The following is a 23,958-nucleotide window of genomic DNA, read 5'->3' as shown; positions in this document are numbered from 1 at the left end:
TGTTATTCTATAACTGACTATTTCAGGGTTTCACATACTTCAGAGGTGTGAAAGAGTTACAGTTTCCAAAGGTGCATGATATTCAGCCAGGGAGTCACATGACAAAGTCTGTGTTTAACAGGTAGTGATGCAGTTCCATAAAAAATTGGGTTGCTCTTGGGGTGCCTGGGTGGCTCAGTCAGTTAAGTGTCTGACTTTGGCTCAGCTCATGATCTTGCTCTTTGTGAGTTCAAGCCCTGCATTGAGCCCGCCCTGCATCTGGCTCCACACTGACAGCACAGGGCCTGCTTGGGAGTCTCTGACTCCCTCTCTCTCTGCCCCTCTCCCACTTGCGTGGTATCTCTCTCCCTCTCTCAAAATAAATAAATAAACTTACAAAAATTGGGTTGGTCTTAATAAAATATGTATTTTCCTGAATGTCAGGCATGTGAAAATATCTAGAGGAATTACTTGTTTAACTTAAACTGGCATAACTTCTTTAGTATTTGTCCAAACAGTCATTGTTAATCAATTATTCTTGCATGAGAAAGGGGGTTCAGCACTGTGCTCTCTTGGGTTAGGTCATAACCATGGCTCACCTTTGAACTAGTTGCAGGGCTTAAAAAAAATACTGCTTTACCCCAGACCAATGGAATCAAAATCTCTGGGTCTGTGTACTAACTCTGGGCATTAGTAATTTTTAAGGTTTTCTGAGGGATTCGACTGAGCTTCAGGATTGACATCCATTGGGATAACTGATTAGATCGTCTAACACTGAATTAACACGTTGGAACTGGCGGTTTTGACTAACATACTGTGAGCTTGGCAGGATTAAAACCAGAGTTGGTGCTGAGGGTCGGTCTGGGCTCCATGCGGCAGAATCCCTGGGGTCCACCTCCAGGGGAGTTCTTGTTCACCAGGGAAGCTGCAAATGGAGGGGCGGGGGGTGGTATCAGAGGTGTGCAGGAGATCGAGATGGGGAGCACTGGTAACTAGGGAAGCAGGCAAGGTAACCAGAGACACGGAGGTGGGAGGGGGTGCAGTTGCTAGGGAGAGGCAAAATCGTCCTGCCAGATGGTGCCTGACATCTCCATGAAACTGTTTTTTTAACAGGCCAAACTTGCTCTTGCAACAGTCTTAACAGCTGCCATCCGGGTAGGTACTTTAGAGCAGAGAGCCCTTTGACAAGGATAAGCAGCATGAAGATGGGGTCTGAGGATGGAGAACAAAGGGAAGCTTCCAAGGGATTCTATGAAGTGTAAAAGGATGCTAAGACAGAAAGGAGGAGAGCCCAATACAAACTTCTTGTTCTTTCTGATTCTCCTTAGTGGCTCTGAGATGAAGTCCATCCTCAAGGCCCGAGGCCATGCCAGTATGTGGTCGTTCATAAAACACAGATCCAGATTCTTGCCATGTGTTCATATCCAATATGAGCTGATGGTGTAAGGCCTTTGCCTGTGATATTTCTCAGGTTTTAATGAGCTTCCTATGGGAAGATATCAAGCTGAGTGATGTGGGTACTGAAATAAGTCGTTCCAAATAAAGTGAAGTTAGATGCTTTAGTTAAATTCTTTCCTTTTTATTTTTTTAAAGTTGATTTATTTATTTTGAGAGAGAGCATGCACATGCACCTGTGGGGGAGGGGCAGAGAGCGAGACAAGGGGAGAGAATCTGAGAGAACCCTACACAGCCTCCACACAGTCAGCTCGGAGCCTGACTCAGGGCTCGATCCCACAAACTGTGAGATCATGACCTGAGCTGAAATCAAGAGTCAGATGCTTAACCGACTGAGCTACCCAGGAGCTCCAAATGTTTTGCTTTTTAGACATAAACATCTTATTTCATATAAGAATCAGTTGTTCTTATTTTTCAAGGATTTATGGTGGCGAACAGTTAAAACAATTCACGTTTACCGGCACCAATAACCTTGAAGCGAGGTTGAGGACCCAGCCCCAGTCTCAGACTGCATCTGCACACGCAGTGGTGAGGACTGGGGCGCTGTTGAAATAAGAGTTGCTAGGGAACACATATGACATGTTGGTTCCCCTCTGGGGTCTCAAGTATCACAGGCAGAAAGATAAAGAAAAGCACTTTCTAGGCTGTGGATTAATCAGGCAAACATAAATTATTATCTGAAATAAGCACAGGGGAGACCATTCTTATTCTTGGCAAAAGGCTCTGGCTTGTAAAATGTGTCTTTCACAGAGAGTCTTCTGAGCCCTCCTGACGTGGGGCTCTAGGTCTGACATCTTTTAGGGCAGGAGAAAAATATTGGAGACTTTGGTTGGGTGGAATGGTTGTGGCCAGGAGCTGAGCTGCAGCCGTGAATCTGCCTTCCCTGCCTTCTGGATGCTGGGCAGGCTTCTAAGGACAGGCTTGCTGGGCATAGGGTGGGAGGCTGGGAATGGAACCACTGGGCTTCAGTGGGAGAGGCCACTTTTGATAAAAAAAAATTTAAGGATGGAAAGAAAAATGGATGAGGATTTGTCAAACCATCAGCTTCTAACTTCACTCATGAATGTCAAGTCAACTATAAACTCAGTATTTCCTTGGTTATAAGGACTGACTTTTTTTTTTTTTTTAAAAACCTCCCACAATTGGGAAGAATATAGCCATTTAAAACAATTATTTAGCAAAATGTTCCAAAGGTAGGGATCAGTTGCTGTTTTGAGAAACGCGTGCCTCTGCCGTGCAGACCCAGGCAAAGGCGGACGGTGGATCTCATGTGTTGTCTGAACTCTCCTTTCCACGTCCACTGAAGCACCGATTCTCCTTATTAAAATATGTTACTGGGAGAGGCACCTGGGTGGCTCAGTCGGTGGAGCATCTGACTTTGGCTCAGGTCACGACCTCAAGGTTCATGAGTTCAAGCCCCGCATGGAGCCCCACCTCAGGCTCCGCACTGACAGTGCAGAGCCTGCTTGGGATCCTCTGTCCCCAGCTCTCTCCGCCCCTCCCCCACTGGCACTCCCTCTCTCAAAAATAAATAAACATTAAAAAATTAAAAAAAAAAGTTACTGAGATATGGTATGAATGACTGATAGGAGTTTAAAGTGCCCCCTCTCAAGGGATCCCTTTTCACAGGAATCTAACCTTAGGCCACAGGTTAATTCCATTGTCTGACAATGGGGGCTCTCACCCTGCTGGATCCCCTTTGCCATGAGGTGGAAATTCCTCAAAGGGTAGGTGGGAGGTGGTGCCACCATGTCATGCTGTTTGCTTAAATGCCAGAGTCTTTGCGGATTATTGGATTATCAAGGCACTCTCCTCTCCCTTCTCGTGTCCCCGGAGAGCTCCCTGTTTCCATCCTTCCCATCCCCAGCCATTTGAGTGGTTGGCATTTGTCACTTAACAAGTCCAGCAATTCCTTGATACCTACAGTGAGACCCTCGAGGAGGGAGACTCTTTGGAGTTTCAGGGAGTGTTATAAACTCCTGAAACTGCAGGCAAATATTTTTGCATATCTTTTTTGAAGAAGAGGATTGATTAAATTCATTTGATTCTCAAATGACTCTGTGACATCCTCCACACCTCTCCCTACATACCCTCCACCCACCATCACAGATGATCCATGATGACGTTGCAGGAAGCAGGTAGCAGGTGGAAGAAATTATTTGAGGTCTCTGAGGACTTCTTGGTGCAAAGCTCACATGGGAGAGTGGTCAGGTCCTGCCAGTACCTGCCAATGCGCCGTCATCTGTTACTCTCCTTCCATGGTTGTTCTCTGCTGAGTGTAGACTCAGCAGTAACGCCTTGAGCCTCTTAATTGAGCCTCACAGCAGCCCCGGGAATCCCAGGATTGATGTTTGAATTATTCAGCACTCTTTCAGTTGCAAGTTAGTTTAAACAGAAGAAATATTTATTGACTCACATAAATGGGATATTCTGGGGGATGAAGTGGATTTCAGAGATGACTCAGCTAATATAATCAGGGATGGCTTTCCCTGTCAAAGATGAAGAAGGTTACCAAGACTGCAGGCTTTTATTCTGCTAGTTTAGTAGCCACAATGTGGAGTCTTTTCTCCCTCTCTTCCTTATCTGATGGCTCCAGCTTGCGTCCTAGAGAATTCTTACAGCATTGCGCCCTCCACTTCGTTGTGGCCATGGGAATGAGGTGTTCTGACTGGTCAGTGGGCTTGAGTGACATGCCAGCTTCTGGAGGTGGGAGGGGGAGCTGGTCCACTCTTGTTGGAACATATGTACGGAGAGTGGGAAAGAAGTGGTTTCACAAAGGGAAGCTAGTGCTGGTACCAGAAGGGATGCTGGGAGAAAGCAATGGATAAATCTATCATGATAGCCTTCTAATTCAGGCATGTTCACCATTTTAGAGATGGAAGGGTTCTTCGAACGTCAGAGAGTTGAGAGATTTATGATTTCCTGAAGCTGTATGGAAAAAAGTCTGGCACATGTGTAATATGCGCCTCGTTACAGGGAGGAAATCCGCAGCTTTTACCAGCTTCTCAGCCAAGAGCTGCTGATTGAAGCCCTTCGTTTTTCCGATGAGAAAACAGGGGGCTCAGGAACCCTAGGTGACTTGCCTTTGTCTAGCATTTATCAATAACCTCAGGGTTTTCTAGCAGGACACTGGTCTCTGGATACTCTGTTAAAAACAGGCTTCTCTTAGCCAGTTCATGTGGGAGACACTGTGCGGTATCCACCTCTGGAGGTTCACAGTACATTTGGGCAGGTGAGAAGCCTTGAAAACCTGATTCTAAAGAAATACGTTAAACTCTGTTTAACCCAGAAACCTATTTGCATACTTTTTCTTTTCCTGAGCCACCTGGAACACACTTTGGGAAACTGTGTTGTGGCCCTTTGCCTTTTCTCTAGGCTCTGTGGTGTCCCGTGGGTCCTTGCTGGGTATCCAGGACACCTAATTTCCAGTGCCCCGGGCTCCCTATTTATTTGGTCCAGTTTCAGAGATTCTGGGACATAGTCACTTTCTAATTTATGGAGGCTTCTCCCCGCTGCACTCGCCTGGGTTTGATCACACCTCCTTGGCGACAGCAAAGCAGTTAGGCGAATGCTTCTGGCTCAGTCCAAGATGGAGGAGATGGTTGCGATTCAGTGCCAGGTTCTCAGCGGGACTTGGTGGGTGCCGTGTGCCTGGGACATAGGCAATGTGTACAGGGTGGTTCTCTGTGTACTTGTGTGGTGGGAGAAGCTGGTTCTGCTCTCCTTCCCTTTCAGCCCGCCGCCCACTTCCTCCCAGGCCCTCCCCTCTGGCATCACCCCATGGGGGCTTCTGGTGTTGTTTCTCTAGACCTTTCTGCTCTCCCTCGACTTGTGTGTTTTCTCAGTCATTAATAATAATGACAATGATGAGAGTCAATATTTACTGGGATCTCACTCTGTGCCAGGAATTGTTCTAAGCATTTTAGATGGATTACTCATTAACTCTCGCAACAACATAATGTGCTAGTTACAATTTGGTCCCACTTTATAGAGGCAGATTTTTTACATTTTACATGCAGGGATTTGTACAGCTCTGAGGATATGGCCGAGAATCAAACCAACACATGTCCATGGTTGGATTTATTCCTTTGGGACAGTTGCCTGAGGTGACCACTGGGGAATATAATATCAGGTGCTCGTGAAATAGTAGTGGGCGCTAAGGGCACAGTGCATTCTTCCCCAGAAGTGTTCTGCTTTTATCAAATGTTGTGGGACGATAGGATGTCTTTTACTTAAGAGTGATCCTGATGATGTGACTTTTAGACCCTGATGGGGGCCCATGGGGAGATGGGGAGGTGACCTTAGACTGGGGAGTTTTTCTCTCCCCTTAAAGCAGACCATGCATGGGACTGCCTAAGGCAGGCAGCCTCTTATAAGCCATTCATCTTTTCTTTTCTGTTTGGGATTTCTGAAGTGGGAGACACAAACATGATTACCGTGGGGACACAGGGTCCGTGCTTATGAATCCATTGTTGCCGAGACTTTGGGCCTGTAACAAAACTTAGGAACACCTCTCAATTCCTGGTTTTTCTTAGCGTGGGCCAGTTTGAGTGTACCTTGATGTGCCTCTGCTCACACAGGTGCCCACTGTCTGTGCTCCCGCCCTTATGGTCTTCTTATTCCACTGAGGAGCCCAGTGCCTTAATAAGACCCCTGCCCCTGCAATTCATATGGAGGAGTTAGTGGCAACATGTATTACCCGCCCCCCCAAAGTTCTTACATCTCAAATAAGGACTTGGGCTTCGACATAAGAGTATGGAGAGTTTTCCTTCAGATCAACTAAAATGTCCTTCTTACCATCTCTGCTGTTTCTTATAGATTACATCTATTTGGCAGAAATTCGAGATTTGAATATACCTGATATTTGGTTATAGGTTTTTGGGGTATGGAGTCTGATTAAGAGGGAGGAAAAAGGAACAGTATCTGGTGAGTGCAGGGCTGGCTAAGTGAGGCAGGGGCAGGAGGTTAGAGCCCAGGGAAGGCTGCAGGGCGCCTCATGGCCAGTGCCCAGAATGGGAGTGGTAGAGAAGAGTAGGAGGTTTCTAAGTGATGAACTTACCCATGCTTTGCCTCCATGGGCGTATTAAAGTTGGCCCATGTTCAAGAAACTGATAAAGTAGAACCTGTACTCTAAATAGCTAACTGATAGTTCATTATAGAGGGAGGATATTAGGCTGCCACCTCTTGCCAGGAAACTAAGGAGGGGTGAATTGTGCCCCCCCAAGACGATGTGTTAAACTCCTAATCTCTAGTACCTCCAAATGTGACATTATTTAGAAATAGAGTCTTCAGAGAGTTAATTGGGTTAAAATGAGGTTCTAGTGACTCTCATTTAAGGATGGGCCCTAATCTAATCTGACAGGAAATTTGGACACAGAGATAGGCCTGCACAGGGAAGACGAGGTGGGAGGCCACAGGGAAAAGGCCAAGTGAGGATGGGGACAGAGATCAGAATTGTGCTGCCACAATGTAAGGGATGTTTGCGGTTACCAGAGGCTGGAAGAGGCAAGGAAGGATCCTTCCCCTACAGATTTCAGACAATAAAGGGTCAAGCTGCCATCTTGATTTCGGGCTCCTCACCTGCAAAACTGTGAGACAATACGTTTCTGTTGCACTAAGTCACCCAGCTTGTGGTACTTGCTAGAGCGGCACTAGGAAACGAATAGAAGGGGAGCAGTTAATCACATTTGCTAAGACTTCGAATGTGCCAGGCACTGTGATGAGGTTGTTCATAATTAGTGCTTCTTTTTATCCTCCTGGCAGCCCTGGGAGGTAGGCACTGTTACCCTATGAGGTTAAGGAGTTGCTTGAGGGCTTGTAATTAGTACTCAGTGGAGCCTGGGCTTTCACAGAAGCCGGCTCCTCTGCCCCAGCTCTCAGTCCCAGGGGCAGCGGTGATGGAATTGATGGTTAACCTGGGGAGGTTCGCAGTTTGGGGGCCCCCCCTCCCCTGGGAATTTGGTCTGAGACGTTACTCCTTAACTGTCACAGTGCTCACCGGCCTTTCCTACGTTTGTCAGAAATTGCCATCCTCTGCTCTGTCACACCAGTCTGAAAATCTCTGTTCTATCTCACACAATTTTCCACATCCATCTCAACCCATCTCTTTGTGTTTAGTATCTCCTGAATCAGCTCCTAGCCTGGGGCAGGTCACATGAATTTCAGGAAATATGTAGGAAAAGAAACTTTTGATTTGAGAAGCACAATGATGAACTATTATTATCTCGGGTCTATTGGTTTGTTATTTCTGGCACTAACATCTAAACTTCTAGGGGTCCTATTTCAGCTGGAGAAAAGTCTAACCTGGGAGGGACGTGCCTGGGATCATTAGTCTCATTAGCTTCATCAGAAAGAATTGGTTTACTGCATTGAGACTGATTGTTTTCTGGAAAGGTGAGCAGCAAGTTAAATAGGCATGACCCTCACTTGCATGTACATTTCAATTAATTGCTGGTCTTTACATTCCGTAAACCATTTTAGAGTAGGCTAAAGAAAGTATGTACACAATAGGAGTGGTGAAATCTGAATTTTAAAAATAAGAGAATCAAGGGGCAAATGTAGATGTCAGGATAGGAAGAGAATGGAGAATGCACATATGCTAAGCGTATCAGTCTGGATCTGATCAGAAGAGAAAACCACACAGTCGTTTGAACATGGAAACTTCAATATAAAGAATTACTGACTGTACCAGGGAATTGAAGCAACAAGGGGTTGCCCGGGGAGAAGTAAAGAGAACTCTATAGAGTACAGAATGGCAGAGGTGGAACAGCCACCACCCCAGGGCTGAGACCCAGACTTCATTGGAGAGGATACAGCTGAGGCTGACTGGATAGCAGAGATAGATGCCAGTGTGATGCTGTGTTGTTGGAATTATCTAGAATTCGCCCTTAGGAACTTGCTGGAAGCCTGCCCTCCCGGGGGTTGGAGAGAGCTGCTCACAGGGAGGTGTCTTACCAGACAAACTCTGCTGCAAATCTGCCCAAAGGGATGCTGGGAGAGCTGCTGGCTCCGTGATACTGACCACTGTGCCCTGCAGGAGTCTGGCAACGGAGAAGCTGTTTGTGCGGCAAGTGCTGGGCCTTGGGGAAGCCACATGTGCTGTAAGAGGCCCTTCAAGAAGTTATGAGCCCTGCGGGAGCCTGGAGATTAAGCACCAGAACCAGGAAACAAAACCTTTTCCTCCCAGAATGTCTCTTCAGAGCACTGTACTGCCAAAGGTTAACACAGTGCCAGCTGGCAAAGGAAAAACATTTAAAGGAACCATATCCATTTTTACACAGCAGACACAAAGAATGAATTTGGAGCAGAGAGGCAGTAAGTTGGTAACTGTCATACTGAGCCATAGAATTCTAATAGCTTCGACTAGAATGGAAATTAATGGATCCAAACATAATTGGCCTGTGAATTGGCACTGAGTTTCCTGGTGGCCAAAGTAAAATGAGAAACATGACTAGTTTTCATTTTTTATAAGATAAATAATTTCAACTCTTCAGGTGAGGCAAAAAATTTTCTAGAACAAAAATTTAGAAGAAATTTCTCATATGATACCTGCTTCTGGGAAAACACTGGAAAACGGAGGGCACAAAATTCCCAAAGGGACATCTACCCAAAATGAATTTCTTATAATTTTATAGTTTTCCTCAGTGAAAGCTGAACAGTTAACGTATTTACTGAAATCTTACTATTTATCAGACACTGGTATTTAGAAGCTTATCATACTAAGGAAACATTAAGGTCTATGAAAGTAAAGTCGATTATATATTTCTGATAAGAGAAAAAAAAAAGTTGAGAACTTAGCCAGGTTCCTAAAATACCTCTCCTTGGTTGAACACAGCATAATAAAATGGAAGCAATGAAAGTGGCTTTCCAGTGACCTGGGCCACTAGGAAATCTTAACCTTGCCATGTAACTTCTTGTTATAAATATTCAAATGAAAGAATTTGATTTCTAGGATGTAGATACTCATCTATATTAGACTCTTGGTATTTTCTTGAAAACCACAGCTTTTGGACTTTATTCTCAGACAGGCCTCAGATATTATGATTAGCATACCATTAAATGAAGAGGAAAGGGAAAGTTTGGCTCCTTCACAGAAGCTTTTGCATTTATGAGATGTTTCTGTGTGAATTTCTGCACCACAAAAAAACGCAGATGTTTCTCTGACCTGCCTTATCTGACTTGACTCTTTCAGGAGGGTGAGAATCCAACACCCCTCAAATAAAGCGAGAGACAGAGAAATATTGGTAAGCTTTCTTCTGTGAAACCATTCGCCATGTTACAATTGAACGGCTTTTGAAAATTTACTTTAAAAATTCTTAGAATATACTCTTTCTGGAGACACCATGATTAAGTGTGCTGTATAAACAAAGTATCTTGGTCAGTAGCTGGTGGTGAGGAACACTGCCTCTGGAGCCAGTTGCCTGGGTTCAATCCTGGGTCTGTCCCTTATGCGTTGCATGACCTTGGTTGAATTACACAAGCTTCCCATCTGTAAAATGGGAATAATGGCATTTATTTATTGGGGTTGCCATAAGGATTTGTAAACTCTCAGGAGGTACCAGCCTTATTCAGATAAGTATTATCCCAGTGTTCCCAGATTAATGGGAACCGCTGAAGGGTTATCTCTGTTTCTGTCCAGCATGCTTGCTGGAGAAGGATCATCTGCTGACTTCTTCCCCGGCTCCCCAGGAAAGATGTCCTACTTAAGAAAATTAATAAGTGTCAGCCTGTGGGGCAGGGCCATGCTAATAAGCAAAGGCATCCACACTCAGTTGGATAGATAAAAATTCTGTGGAGTAGAGAACACTTAAAGTCACATATTATTACAGACTACCTATAATGTGCAGATTGTTATGTGACATGCTATGTACATTCCAAGAAGTCCAACAAAGAGCCTGTGCCGTCAAGAACTATAGAGGCAGGGCACCTGAGTGGCTCGGTCGGTTAAGCATCCGACTCTTGATTTGGGCTCAGGTAGTGATCTCATGGTTCGTGAGATCGAGAGATCAACCCCCAAGTTGGGCTCTGCGCTGACAGTGTGGAGCCTGCTTGGAATTTCCTTTCCCTCTCTCTCTGCTCCTCCCTGCATGCTCTCTCTCAAAAATAAATAAACTTAAAAAAAAAAAAAAAGGAAAAAAAAAAGAACTATAGCAGCTAAGTGGGGAGATAAGACATATTTATGGAAAAATAAATAAATATATAAATAACAAAGACACAGATAAGAGCTTAAGACAATGCCAGAAGTGATGTCTCACAGTACATGATCTGCTGACAGATGCATTACAAAGAAAATAGCTACCGTGGAGGTTTGGAGGACAGTCCTCCCATTTAGGAGCTATGGAAGGTGATGGATGTGGGATTAGAGCTGTGTGTTTCAGGAGGCGGGATGTGGGGAGGCACAGTGGATGGCAGATGGCCCTGCAGAGATATGACATGAGCAGTGTTGCCCGAGGTGCTGGGACTGGATGGGGAGTTGGAGCCAGCCAGCGTGCCTGTAGTAGGGGAGAGGGTTGGGCAAGGTAAGTAGAGAAATGTGATGAAGGCAGATTGGAGCCTGCTGTGGGAAACTTTGAATGGTGCTCTGTGGAGTCTGCTCTTTTTTTCTGAAGGCAGTGGGATACTTCTGGCACTATTAAGGGTTTTCGAGTCTGCATAATTGGCCTTCCTTATTCTCTTAGCAAAGATAGAATCCAGTTTTCTGGGCGGCAAAGCTTTATCTGAAGTGTCGCCTCAGAGCAGCAGAAGCAGCAGAGCCTCCAAGGGGTGTGTTCCATTCTCTCTGGCTGCCTAATATTTATAAGTAGAACCGATGAATATTGTGCCCATGATTGGAGACTTTCCCAACCAGGAGACCTACCAGTTCCCCAGATGCTTGCCCAGCATCCCTCCAGTTGGGGTGCAGGCATGGTCCTACCAATAAGACTTTGAATTAGAAGCCAGTGAAGCTGGGGATGGTGTGAGATCGTTGTAGCTAGCGCAGTGGTAAGAGCATCCAGCTTCTGGAGACCCTGTGGCAGAGGGCCCAGAGCAGCCTGGTGGGCCCACGTTGGTGGAGCCGGCTGTGTGGGCCCAGCTCTCTGGAGCCACAGGGCTGGACGAATGTGATTTGGACATTTTATTGGCTGCTTAGCTTCCAAGCCTACTGATGGGCTCTTCTAAAGGTCCTGTGAGCTAATCTCCTTTAATTAAAAAAAAAAAAAAAAAGAAATATGTATTTTATATATATATATATATATATATATATATATGTTGTTTTCTTAAACTATTTAGAATTGCTTTTGAGTGCCCTAAAAAAAAAAGGACGTGAGAAACTGCTCAGGAAGACAGGGGGCCAGGCACTCTGAGTGTTTTGCCATCACTGTAGGAAACAGCTATACTTTTTGCATCCTTTATTTAAACATCTTATACCCTCTCAGTCCCCCTTCGCCTGACCTTCTGAACAATCTGTAGATCTAGGCCCTTTGGCAGCATGGGTCAGCTGTCTTGCATCCTTTATAAGCATGGGTGATCAGTGCTCCCACAGCTCCTACTGAATGCATGTTTCCTTGTTTGACACACTTGATGTGCTGACTTGAACACAAAGTATATGGAGCCCAAACTTTGAACTCTGGGGTCCTTTATTATGATTTTTTTTAAAGTTTATTTATTTATTTTGAAAGAGAGAGAGAGAGAGAGAGAGGAAGCATGGGAGGGGCAGAGAGAGATGGAGAGAGAGAATCCCAAGCAGGCTCTGAACTGTCAGCGCAGAGCCCGATGCGGGGCTCAAAGCCACAAACCACCTGACCTGAGCTGAAATCAAGAGTCAGCCACTTAACTGACTGAGCCACCCAGGTGCCCCGAACTCAGGGTTCCTGATGATTGGAACTACTTGGATGATAAAAGTAATAGAATGAGTGGAAAGATACGCAGGGAGGAAGGTGGAGAGAATGACAGGGTAATCATTTAGTGCCTGAAGCAGAGTGGAAAGCTGGAAGGATCAGAAAAGCCAGAAGGAGAAAAGCAGAAGCGTGGGAAGCAGGCACGAAAGGCAGGTCTGCCCCTCCTTTGATCCTCTTTGTTGTTAACCCAGAGTGCGAGCCCCCCGGGGGTTGGGGGGGCAGCCCACGACCACACTCTTGCCGGAGATTCAGTTAATGTCTCACTAGGCTTTTCTTTCTCACGCCATCATCCTGACGGAAGTCTTTCAGAGAAAGAAACGTCATCTGACTACTTTTACCAAAATGAGTCTACTTTTATTTTTAAACAGAGAAATCTCAATTAAGAGGGGGTGGGCAAAGGACAGGGCCAGCATCTGGGGTTTAATGAGCTGACCTGGGCATTGTGACCTTTTGTGGGAACGGCTGTCTGGGAATGGTTGCTCTAAGAGGAAGCTCCTGGGTGGAGTCTGAGAAGTTGCCCTAAGCAGACTTTGGGGGGAAGACAATTAGAGAAAGCCCTGGAACCAGCCCACCAGCCAAATGGCTGGTCCGGGAGAAGTCATAGCTGCACTGACCTCACTGGGGATCTGGAGGCAGAGAATCACAGCCTGAAGCATATGGTAGCACAAAGTTTCCCAGCTGTAGTTTTCTTCCTTATCACATATAATCTCTAAACAATTTTTATTTTTATTGTAGCAAAATATGCATTTTTACCATTTTAACCATTTTTAGATGTGCACTTTGGTGGCACTAAGCTGTGCAACCATCACCACCATCCATGGCCCCTTTGGGAAACTCTACCCATTAAACCCTATCTCCCTATTCTCCCCTCCTCCTAGTCCTTGGTCACCTCCGTTCTCCTTTCGGTATCTATGAGTTTGAAACCACTCTAGTTACCTCATATAAGTGGAGTCATACAGTAGTTGTCTTTTTGTACCTGGCTTGTTTTACTTAGCATAATGATCCTCAGGGCTCATCTACGCTGTGGCACGTGTCAGAATTCCCTTCTCTTTTAGGGCTGAATAATATTCTGTTGTATGTGTATACCATGTTTTGTTTATCCATTCTTCAGTTGATGGGCATTTTGCTTGTTTCCACTTTTTGGCTATTACGAATAGTGCTGCTGTGAACATGGGAATGTAGATATCTGTTTGGGTCCCTGCTCTCAATTCTTTTGGGTATATACTCAGAAGTGGAATTGCTGGGAATTCTATATTTAATTTTTTTATATTTAATTTTTTGAGGAACCGCCACAGGATTGATGAACGGGTGAAGAAGATGGGGCATATGTATACAATGGTATATTACTGAGTGATCAAGAAGAATGAAATCTTGCCATTTGCAACAATGTGGAATGGAACTAGAGTGCACTATGCTAAGTGAAATAAGGCAGTCAGAGATAGACAAATATATGATCTCACTCCTATGTGCAATTTAAGAAACAAAACAGATGAACATAGGGAGAGGGAAGCAAAAGTAAGATAACAACAGAGAGGGAGACAAACCATGAGAAACTCTTAAGTACAGAGAACAAACTGAGGGTTGCTGAGGGGTGTTGGGTGGGGGGATGGGCTAAACGGGCGATGGGCATGAAGGAGGGCGCTTGTTGGGATGAGTACTGGGTGTTGTATGTAAGTGATGAATCCCTCAATTCTATTCGTGAAATCATTCTTGCACTATATGTTTAACTTGATTTTAAATTAAAAAAATAAATTATAGAAAACATTTTAATAAACCTTATTAAGGGGAATTTAAATGCAATACACTAGAAAGACTAGGGAAATGACTTGTCACGTGTACCACATTCGATGCCAGTGGTTGTTTAGGATGATTATGTGGTGTGTAGCATGGATCAGTGTATTAACTCAACAAACACTTATGGAGCAGTTGAGCCTCAAGTCACGAGTCAGACATGACTCCTGTTAGCCGAGGTAACCCTACGTGGTGGCGAGGGAAGTTGTGGAGCTCCGGTCCCCTCCTCTGGGACCATGGCCGACTGACAGCCCCGGATGCTGTCCTCTGGATCTACCAGCATGTTTGCACTGAGCACACACTGTGAGCGGGCTGTCGTTAGCACAGTGGGGGTACTATCACCGACTGTGAGATGCCGGACTCCTCCAACGGTGACTTTGACTCAAGGGCTTTCCATCAGCCTGATAGGATCTTTCTTAGAACTCTCTATGATCTGAGGTTCTCTCTATCCAATTTTCCTCCCCTCCACCCTCCCCTTCTGCACCGGTCAGATCAGTATCTCTCTGAATTTTCTTCCCTGACTTCTTCACAGGTGTTTCCCTGGTAACCCTCTTAGACATCCAATCCTGTGCATTTCTTGGAGGACCTGAGCCAATGTACCTGGGTTTTGGGATTTTAAATAATACAGCCTTGAGCCTTTTAATGTACATATCTCTGGATGCCCAAACTCATCACTAAGACTTCTGCAAATTCTCAAAGGTTTATATTTTCTTTCTGGCTCTGAGTTGCAAGCCCCTGAACTCCCAACATTCAGTTCTGTTTCCTTTCCATGGCTCCTCTCTTTCCTCTATGTCATCTCAGCTCCTACATGGAATTCAGCTTTTTTCCTTTGATTTGGTCCCATCTTACTTACCACAAACAAGCTCTGTGTGTATCAGGCTTTACTTCAGTTTTGGCTTTTCTTCACATCTCGGAAATGCAAACAATTTGAACTTTGTTTTAAATACCCCTCAGGCCCTGCCACCAGGGATCTCTCACTGGCAACTTTTTTTTTGCAAGTTGAAATCGTTTTGACCTTTCTCCATTCATCGAACTTATTTTGCACCATTCTCCTCAGTCCCCAAATGTCTGTGTACCTCTCACGTGGAGGAGTTAGTCTTTCCTTAGAGTCTTTGGGACTCATCTTTCTTGCCAAAGTTTGCTTATTAAAAGGGCTATCCTGAATGAAGATAATTTTCCACTTAGAATCTAAGTGGGCTTCTGATATCAGCCTTTAAAAAATAGGTGTTTTGGGGTGCCTGGGTGACTCGGTTAAGTGTCTGACTTCAGCTCGGGTCATGATCTCATGGTTTGTGAGTCTGAACCCCATATCAGTCTCTCTGCTGTCGGCACAGAGCCTGCTTCAGATCCTCTGTCTCCCTTTCTCTTTGCCCCTCACCCTCTCTCTCTCAAGAATACACACACACACACACACACACACACACACACATACACATCTTTTTCAGCTCCGCTACACATTAGTATAGAGAGATGAAGAAAATAAAAAGTGTAGTGGGTGCTGTGATGGATATGTTCACTGGGTGAGCCATTAAGGAGGGAATATTAGACTTGAACTGGGGGTGTGCAAGGTGGGTAGACAGAAAGCAGGCAGCCTAGCTAGGATCCTACTTGTTGCAGTTGACCAAAGTGGGTGAGGTGGGATAGGGGGTGGGAAGTAGGTGTGGAGAGAAACAGAAATAGCAGTACTCAAGAAGGCACCAATATGAAAAAAAAAAATCATTGTCATCACAAGGGCTGATGCTTATTTAGCATTTATTATGTGCCAGCCACTGTTCTAAGTGCTTTCCGTGTAACTCAATCAATCCACACAACAGGCCGTATTTCTGCTCCACTTTCCAGAGGAGGAGAATGAGGCACAGAGTGAGAGACTGAGCAGCTCATCAAGGTCTTAGTGCTAGTACGTGGGACAGTCGGGATTTGGGCTCAGGCTGGCTCCTGACCGTGTGTTCTTTCTTCTTCTCTCCCACTCCTAACCTCACATGGCGGGCTTGGGACCTGGATGTGGGTGCTAGAGAGAAGGAATGGTCAGAGTTCCTCATCTTGGGACCTGGCACACTAATCTTTTCATTTGACCTCAAATGCAGAGAAAGGAGTATCAATACTAATGCTTCCTCTAATATAAAGGACAATATTCAATATTTATAGCAAGCCAATGCTTTTGTTTGAGCAGATGAAATCACTGACATGAGGGTTATCTATCTGTTGCAATACCACATACAGAGAAATGATGGGTATTTCTGAGCCGAACCATCATGAATCTTTCCGTGCTCCCATCCCATACAGCTCATAACTCACTCAACCTTTTTCTTTCTGAATCGTAATAAAATGTCCTCACTATAACTCTCATCTTTGCCTGCAATTAAAACAGAATAAGGATGAGTCAAATGGCACATTTTTATCCTTTTCCAGTCCTCATCTCTATAAGCTGTGGAATAGAGTAACAAAAATGACAAGAAATAGTTGAAATATGTCTGTAGATTGATTTTCGTGTCCTGTTTCTAAAGCAAACAAGGAAGTGTTCATATTAAAGTAGATTTCCTTTCCAAAAATGTACAGCTTCTTAAAAAGACTACAAGCCATTGACATACAATTGCTTCTAAGTGTAAAATTATTTTAAAAGTAAGAAAGACTTCCAATTTATAAATTTCCTGTGCTATTCCTTCAAAGTCTTATTTATTCTCCCTGAAAGCACTCAGCAAGCCACGGGGGCAATATAGAGCAAATGTCCTAAATGCGAGATGTAATCAGGGCAACGGCTCTTAGTCTGGCATAAGTGGTATATTGACTCTGTGTATGAGCTCCATGGACTCTTTATTTACAATCACGTAAGTCTAATTGCTTTAGAAGATCAAGGTGATTTTTGACTTGCTCAGAAAACCTGGGGGAAAGTTTCTGAACATTTTAAAAGATATCCCGAGATAGGCTCTGAGTGCCTTCCGGAAGAAGTCCCATCCTGTGTGAACAGCTCTAGCTGTTGCTGTGCAGTGGGTGAGACCCTGTACTGTGGCATTGATCCCACTCTGTGGGCCAGTCACTGGGACGCAGAGCCTTCTCTGGGAAGGCAGGACAAGCAGCTGGCTCACCAGGGGACTGGCTCTCTGCCCTAGCTTCTCCCACTTAGAGCCGTGCCCAGCATGTTAGGAGGGAGACCCGTAGTCCTTGCACCTGATGTGAAGGTTTGTTGGTTTCTTCCTCCAGCCAAGCTTCCTGTCAGCTTGGCTCTGAGCTTGGTGAATTATGACTCAGAGATGTGTGGTTCCCTGTTGCGGGGAGCAGGTGATGCTTCTGTTTGCTAACAGGCCCTCTTCCTGAGGCAGCTGCCTCCTGCAGCCTCTGAGCCTCTCGGCCCCCTCGTTCAGTGCCCTGAGGGAGAGGGAGAAGGAGATGCCAAACGCTTATCTGGTACTGCCAGGGAAAACCCGTCCACAGACTCTGATGCCCGTGTCTACTGAGTCCTGTGCTGCAGCCTGTTAGGAAATCTTTATGGATAATTTGGTGATGTATTACCAGGACAGAGCGTTCCAGGCCTTTATCTCATTATCACCTTCTTTCTTCTTTCTTCTCCTCCTTCTCTTCCTCCTCCCACCCCCCCACTCCTCCTCCTCCTCCTCCATCAAGATCATTATCATCATCTTCATTAAGTGCCTAATTCTGCGTGATTTTCTGCTTGATACTGAAGCAAACATTTTAAGCAGTCTGTATTTCCTCTGTCTGGGATTATAACTTAGGGTAAACATAATAGCCTACGGTGTAAATTTATAAATATTACAGAAAGATGAAACCAGCTTGATAGCAGCCAGCAAGGGGAGCTCATTCTGACTGACATATGAGAAGGAGGTATGTAGGTAACTGGGGTAGCTCAAGGAAAAGGAGCACTTTGCCTCTCTCTGGTTGGTATTTTGGGGGGATGGTGCCAGCAGAGCTCCCCTTTGCTGAGTCTCAGTGGTCAAAGAGAGTTGGAGGTGGGTGGGTGTTCTGGGGGTTCTCTGTGCTTGGCTTTATGGGGAGGAATCAGGAGTTGAGTGAGTTCTGACCAGTGGTACTGGAGGTGTGTGGACACAGCATCACCCCAGAAAGAAACCAGGATCCAGACTCGGACCTGGCTTTGAATCACAGCCCTGTTACCAGCTGTAGGACCTGGGGCAGATCATGCAACCAGCCATTTTTATCCTCTTTTTATCTGACGATAAAATGGGAATAATAACATCTACTTTGCCATATCTGTTTGAGATCCCTGGCATGGATCACAAAGAGTAATTACTGCTGTCTTTGTACACAGAAGGCTCAAATAAGTAACAACATCTGGAGGGCCCACATGAAAAATTCTGGAAGGCTGGATTTCACCATGACTTTGCATTTCCTAAAGGTGGCATGGCCCTGGGTTAAAATCTAGGTTTTGTGCTATAAGTAGATCCACAATCTAAAGAAGATGAAACTGTTTGTTTTTGTTTGTTTGTTTTTTTGTGTTTTGTTTTGTTTTGCTTTAAAGCTCTCAAAACCCTATAGGGAGAGGCAGAGAAATCTACCTTATTTCACACCAGCCTTTCTGAACAGTGGCTTTGGAGGTGTGACAGGGATCCCAGCTGTGGGTAAACTTCAAGCCCTCAGCACTGCGTCTCTGTATGCTGCCTGCTAATGCTGAACCACAGCTTCCTTTTTATAAGTTTCCACATGCTTCCTTTGTAGCTGCAGCCTGCCCAGGCTGCAAGAGGAGAGGCCCTGGGGTCCAGAGGTAAGCTGAGTTCTGTTCCTGCCGCACCACATTCCAAGTTGGCTCAGCAAGATGAGGACATGTCTTTGGAGCAGCCCACCAGATGCCTTGTTTGGAGTGTGGGCAGAACAGATTAAAAGTGCACAATTTCTGATTCAGATAACCCTGGGGCTGGAGGTTCTCAAACTTTCCTGCTCCAAGATCGTCTTCCTTTCTCTTCTTATCCCATGCACAAGAAGTCAGTGAAGAGGAGTAGGCAGAGAGTTGCAGCAGAGCTGAATTCTAGTTCTGTGTCATCCTGGATTCCCATTACCCAATCTAGGCTAGGGTTTCTGTCAGTAAATGGCCAAGGTGGACAGAGGTCCCTCTTACGTTGTAGTGCCTGGACCTTAAACTCCAAGGGCACGTAGAATGTCCCCTTCATTCTCCCCATGGTGGGCCCACACACCCAGGTGTCTGTTTTTTGTGTCTCTGCTTCCCTGACAGCCCCAGAGCCTGGCTATTTGTCACCTACCTTGTGTGTGGAAAAGAGGGTGCTGGGGGCTTGAGCTCAGAAAGGAAGTGAGAGAAATAAGAGCCTGTTGCAAGCCTGGGTTGCTTTGGGAGGGTGGGGAGGATGGGGTGGTGGAAAGTTGTGCTCATTTCTATGTGCCTGATGGAAATTGAGACTGGGTTGCTGGAAGCAAGAGACCATCCAATAAACACTAGTCCAGGATGGAGTTGAGGGGCTCTGGTTCCTGAAAATTTCTCTTCTCTGCTCCAGGATTTTTGCATGAAACCTTTCAACACTGAGCACTCAGCTAAAGCTTGGCACTGTTCCTCAGCCGCTGGTCTTCCTGTCCAACTGGCCAGGCTGCCAGAAGTGGCTCATTGTGTTTTGGGGCAGTGGGGTTTAGTGAAACTTATGATCTCACTCTTAGAGTTTCCTCCTCCCAGTCCACACTTGAACAAATCTCATGCCCAAGATGGAGCCAAAGAAGCTGAAATGAAAGGTGGGTCAACACATGGGAAATGAAGTAAACAGATTAAAATAAAAGAGATGTTATAAGAAACATCTCATCAATGCAGTACCTTCATTATCTGGATATTCCAGACGGAACCTGCAGAATGGCTTGCTTCCTGAATATAGATACATCTAAAGACAATGAGATTTTGTGACCCATAGTATTCTCTGCCTGGTGCCCCGTGATATGCTCAATGGAGGTAAAAATGCCAAGTGTGGTCTGTAAAAAAAATTTTTTTATGGTTTCTTAGAAATGACTGCCATCCATAGCACTTAGCGTGGAAAGCAGCAGATGGAGTTGCATATTCCCCATGGGAGTAAGGACACGTGCAGAGATTTTTTTTTCTTCCTCCAGTGCATTTCTTACTGAGACACAATGGAGGCTCGTGGAATTTGATGCCTTTGCTCATCGCTGCCCAAGACTAAATTCAGCCCAAATTGTTCCTGTTGGAGCAGTGAACTTGGATGGCTCTTTTACCGACGCAGGAAGGGGAGATTCCATTTTCTGCCGGAGCTCAGTGCAGTCTGCCTGAAGGCTGAGGGGTCCGGATGCTGAGCCGGTGACCGACTTGGATTCAGGAGCAGCAGTGTCAGCATCCGGAGGTTCAGACTAGCTTGGAAACAGATGCCATTAAAGCAGAACAGAATTTACACTGAACAAGCTGCCACCACAGCTCACATGGCCACCATCTGCTGTAGTAATGTCTCCACCATCATGGGCTCCCTGCTTCTTCTGGTTGCCTTCCCGTGTAAGTAGTGCCGCCTGATTTGGGAGGCTGTAAGCTATAAATAATGGCTTTAGCACCCCAGCTCAAGCCAGGAGCGGAATTCTCTACTGTAGGATTAGTGTCAGCACAGGAAGAAGTCGGTGGTGGCCCTCCTCTACTCCCTTCCCTCTTTTCAGCACCCCAACCCCAACCCCCACTCTCTCTCCAGGCCTCTGGGGCTCTCTTGCTTTGGCAGCTGCATCAGACCGATCAGCTTGGACCAATGGGCTTCTCCCTCCCAACTCAGTGAAATCTGCGGTTTGAAAGAGCCTCAGGAGGAAAGCAGTACTTATTCCAGAAGAACAAACCTGTGAATGGTGGCCCAGCAGGGCCGGGGAGATTGCTATTGCACAGGGTGCCCTTTGGAGTGCCCGTCCTTTGAATCAGACCGTCTAGGTAATTGTTACGTTTTCGGGAGGAGGGCTGGTATTACTAATACAAATTAATTTTTAATTCTGCCTTCAGAGTAGCAGCACCCAAGATCTGGGACTATTGGCATTTAGTAGGCTGCCCTGCGGGCAATTTCTTCAGACATTTTTGTAATTTCATTTGGCATCTATTTTTAGCACAGGGTTTGAAGCTGGTAGTAACTATAGGGCTTTGGGTATCTCAGGGTCCTAAAAGATTCCATCATAGACTATATGGCTTAAACAACAAATGTTTATCTCTCATAGCCCTGGAGGCTGGGAATCCAAGATCATGATGCTGGCTGATTTGGTTCCTGGTGGGGGCTTGATGCCTGGCTGGTGGATACTAGCTGCCTCTGGCTGTCCTCACCTGAGCAGAGGGGGTGGAGGAGGGAGAGGGAGAGAGAAGGGGGGGAAGGAGAGGGAGAGCCAGAGCTCTTGAAGCTGAATAGGGTTGAGAACCCAGGTGCTTCAAATTCTAGTCTATTGTTATTTCAATATTTCACCTTCTTGTGCCCCGGGTACCAGATGTTCCTTTAGTTATAAAATCTCCTATTCCAGACTTCCCTTGCAAGAAATTTGTGCTTATGAAGCCAATTTAATAGTAAGAATATTTGTCCCTCAGATGGAAGTTGAAAGCTAAGGATTTGGAGATGATACCATCAAAAAGCAGTCCACATATATTCTTCCCTGGGGAAGAGTAACACTACTTCTTACTAGCAGAGTTGAAAACTTGAATAAAAGCATCATGTGGTCCTTGAGATCAAATATTGGCAAGATTCACCTTAGAAAATAAAGCATTTCACATACTATCAACAGGAAGCTCAAGAACCTTGTTTGACCAGATCAATATGATGAAGGAGGAGAAAGAATGTGCCATCCAGGAAGAGATGGGGGAGTAAGGACAAGTGCCATGTGAGAGGCAGGAAGACGACGGACTGAGAGGTCAAGGTTGGCACACTAGGAAGGCAGAAGACCCCCATCTCCCCGCAACTTAATGCATTGAGTCCTAAAGGCAGTTGTGTTCTGCTGTGGCGATGAAAGGACCAAAAGTCACGTAACTGGCTCTGAAGCCAGGCTCACAAAATGCACGGCTCTCAGGCTGTGTCCCTGGGCTGGCCGGAGGAGACCCGAGAGAGGGTCCTGAAAACTGCACGGCTCAGTGTAAATGGGTATGTTGGCTTTCTTGTTTGTCCCTCGATCTCCCCTGAGCTTAAATCCTTAAGAGCCAAATTCACTGTGCTGACAACATGAAATATCACAGCCTGCAAAGGGGAGGACTGGCCTTGTCTAAGGGAGAAAGCCTCAAGGTAAATGTCAGTTTGAGGATCATTTGACCTTAAGCCTTAAGGCGGTACCTCCTGGTGACACTTCTAACGTGACCTGTGCCTTCTTTCAAATTTCTTTACATGTGTAACCAGGGCAATTATTTATATGCAGTGTAATTGAACTACATTTCCCCCAGCTACGTCAAAGTTTAATTTCAACCTATTTTTCTCATTTAAGCTCTTGCCCGGCCTTCTCCTCCCAGTTCCTGTTTTTCATTGCAAAGGCAGTTTATGAGTCTACTCATTGCTGAAACAATCTTGAGAAAGTGAAATGTGACTTATTACGTGCTAGCCTTACTCGTGTGTGATACAGTCTTGTCTTGGACAAAGTGGAATGCTTTATTACCTTATTTTCTAAGAAATGAGTCATTTCGGAGTGTGTTTCCAAGAAACACCCAGACAATATAATAATACAAATATTTGTCTTTATGTAAGATATTTGTTTTTATGTAATATAAAGGAGTATTTGTCTGAATAATAATGTTTTGAAGTAAAACATGGCCGTGCCTCACACAAGGAAGGAATGTGACACAGGATCCCCCACCAGATGAGGGAAAAGGATAAAAAACACAAGAGTGCTGACAACGAAGAAGACTGGAGATGACTTTTGTGATAACAATAACAGTAACAACATCCCTCCATATGTGTCTATCACTTCACATAAACTTGGTTTTAGTACTGTTTTTACTTTTCAATAAAAATTTTAAAAAATTATATAGTGCAGTATTTTTTAATTAGAACTTCAAAAATACAGGCATGATTTCTACTTATGATTCTGGAAATTAGGGGGAAAGTAACTATTTGTCAGTTGTTATGTAAGGTACATTGGTGATACAGCAATATGACTCATTTTCCAGAAAAACTTGAATTCGGTAAATTGTTTTTGCACTGGATGAATTTCATGACAAGTTTTTGAGGTAGGCTGAGGTAATGACACAGTAGGAACTGGAGAATGCTGCATTTGGTTGTTTTTTGTTTTCTTTCTTTTTTTTTTTAACGTTCTTATTCATTTTTGAGAGACAGAGACAGAGCGTGAGTTGAGAAGGAGCAGAGAGAGAGGGAGATACAGAATCCGAAGCAGGCTCCAGGCTCTGAGCTGTCAGCACAGAGCCCGACGCGGGGCTTGAACCATGGACTGCAAGATCCTGACCTGAGCTGAAGTCGGATGCTCAACTGACTGAGCCACCCAGGTGCCCCGAGAATGCTCCACTCAGAAAGAATGTTCTGGTGGTTGTGGGGAGAAATGCCACATATGTGGTACAGGGGGCTTGGGAACTCCAGAATGCTAATGACTTGGAATCCAGATGCCCTCACAGACCCACCTGCTCTATAGAGACCACTGCCTCCCACCAGTCCCCGTGACCAGAATCACAGTAACTACCTACCAGAGAGAAATGAGTCTATTTATTTATTTAATCTATTTTTATTTTTTGGAGAAATCAGTTTACTAATTACTATTGTCGAGGGCCTATCATGTGCAGGTCACCCTTGTAGATTCCAGAGACAGATTTATAGATGTAGTCCATGCTTTGGAGGTGACAGTGAATAATAATGTTTATACTAAGAGTAGCTTGCCTTCAGAAGTAACCATCACTGTTTTAGATGTAGGGATACAAAGATAAATGAGATATAACCTATGT

At 45.1% G+C, this 23,958-nt stretch overlaps 1 long non-coding RNA gene across 2 annotated transcripts; it reads left to right on the top strand.

The window, feature by feature from the left end:
• The first annotated feature begins 17,341 nt into the window (after positions 1 to 17,341).
• On the top strand, positions 17,342 to 23,347 carry LOC122236621. Of its 2 annotated transcripts, XR_006214723.1 has the most exons (4): positions 17,343 to 19,805; positions 20,172 to 20,565; positions 20,753 to 20,979; positions 21,810 to 23,347. It is a non-coding gene; the product is annotated as an uncharacterized LOC122236621 (long non-coding RNA). The 2 variants fall into 2 exon arrangements; XR_006214722.1 differs by having other exon boundaries at positions 17,342 to 20,565.
• The last annotated feature ends 611 nt before the right edge of the window (positions 23,348 to 23,958 follow it).

This window comes from Panthera tigris, chromosome A1, assembly GCF_018350195.1.
Source record: "Panthera tigris isolate Pti1 chromosome A1, P.tigris_Pti1_mat1.1, whole genome shotgun sequence".
Lineage (NCBI taxonomy): Eukaryota > Metazoa > Chordata > Mammalia > Carnivora > Felidae > Panthera > Panthera tigris.
Note: the sequence above shows the minus strand (reverse complement) of the source record. Positions and strands in the feature narration are given on the sequence as shown.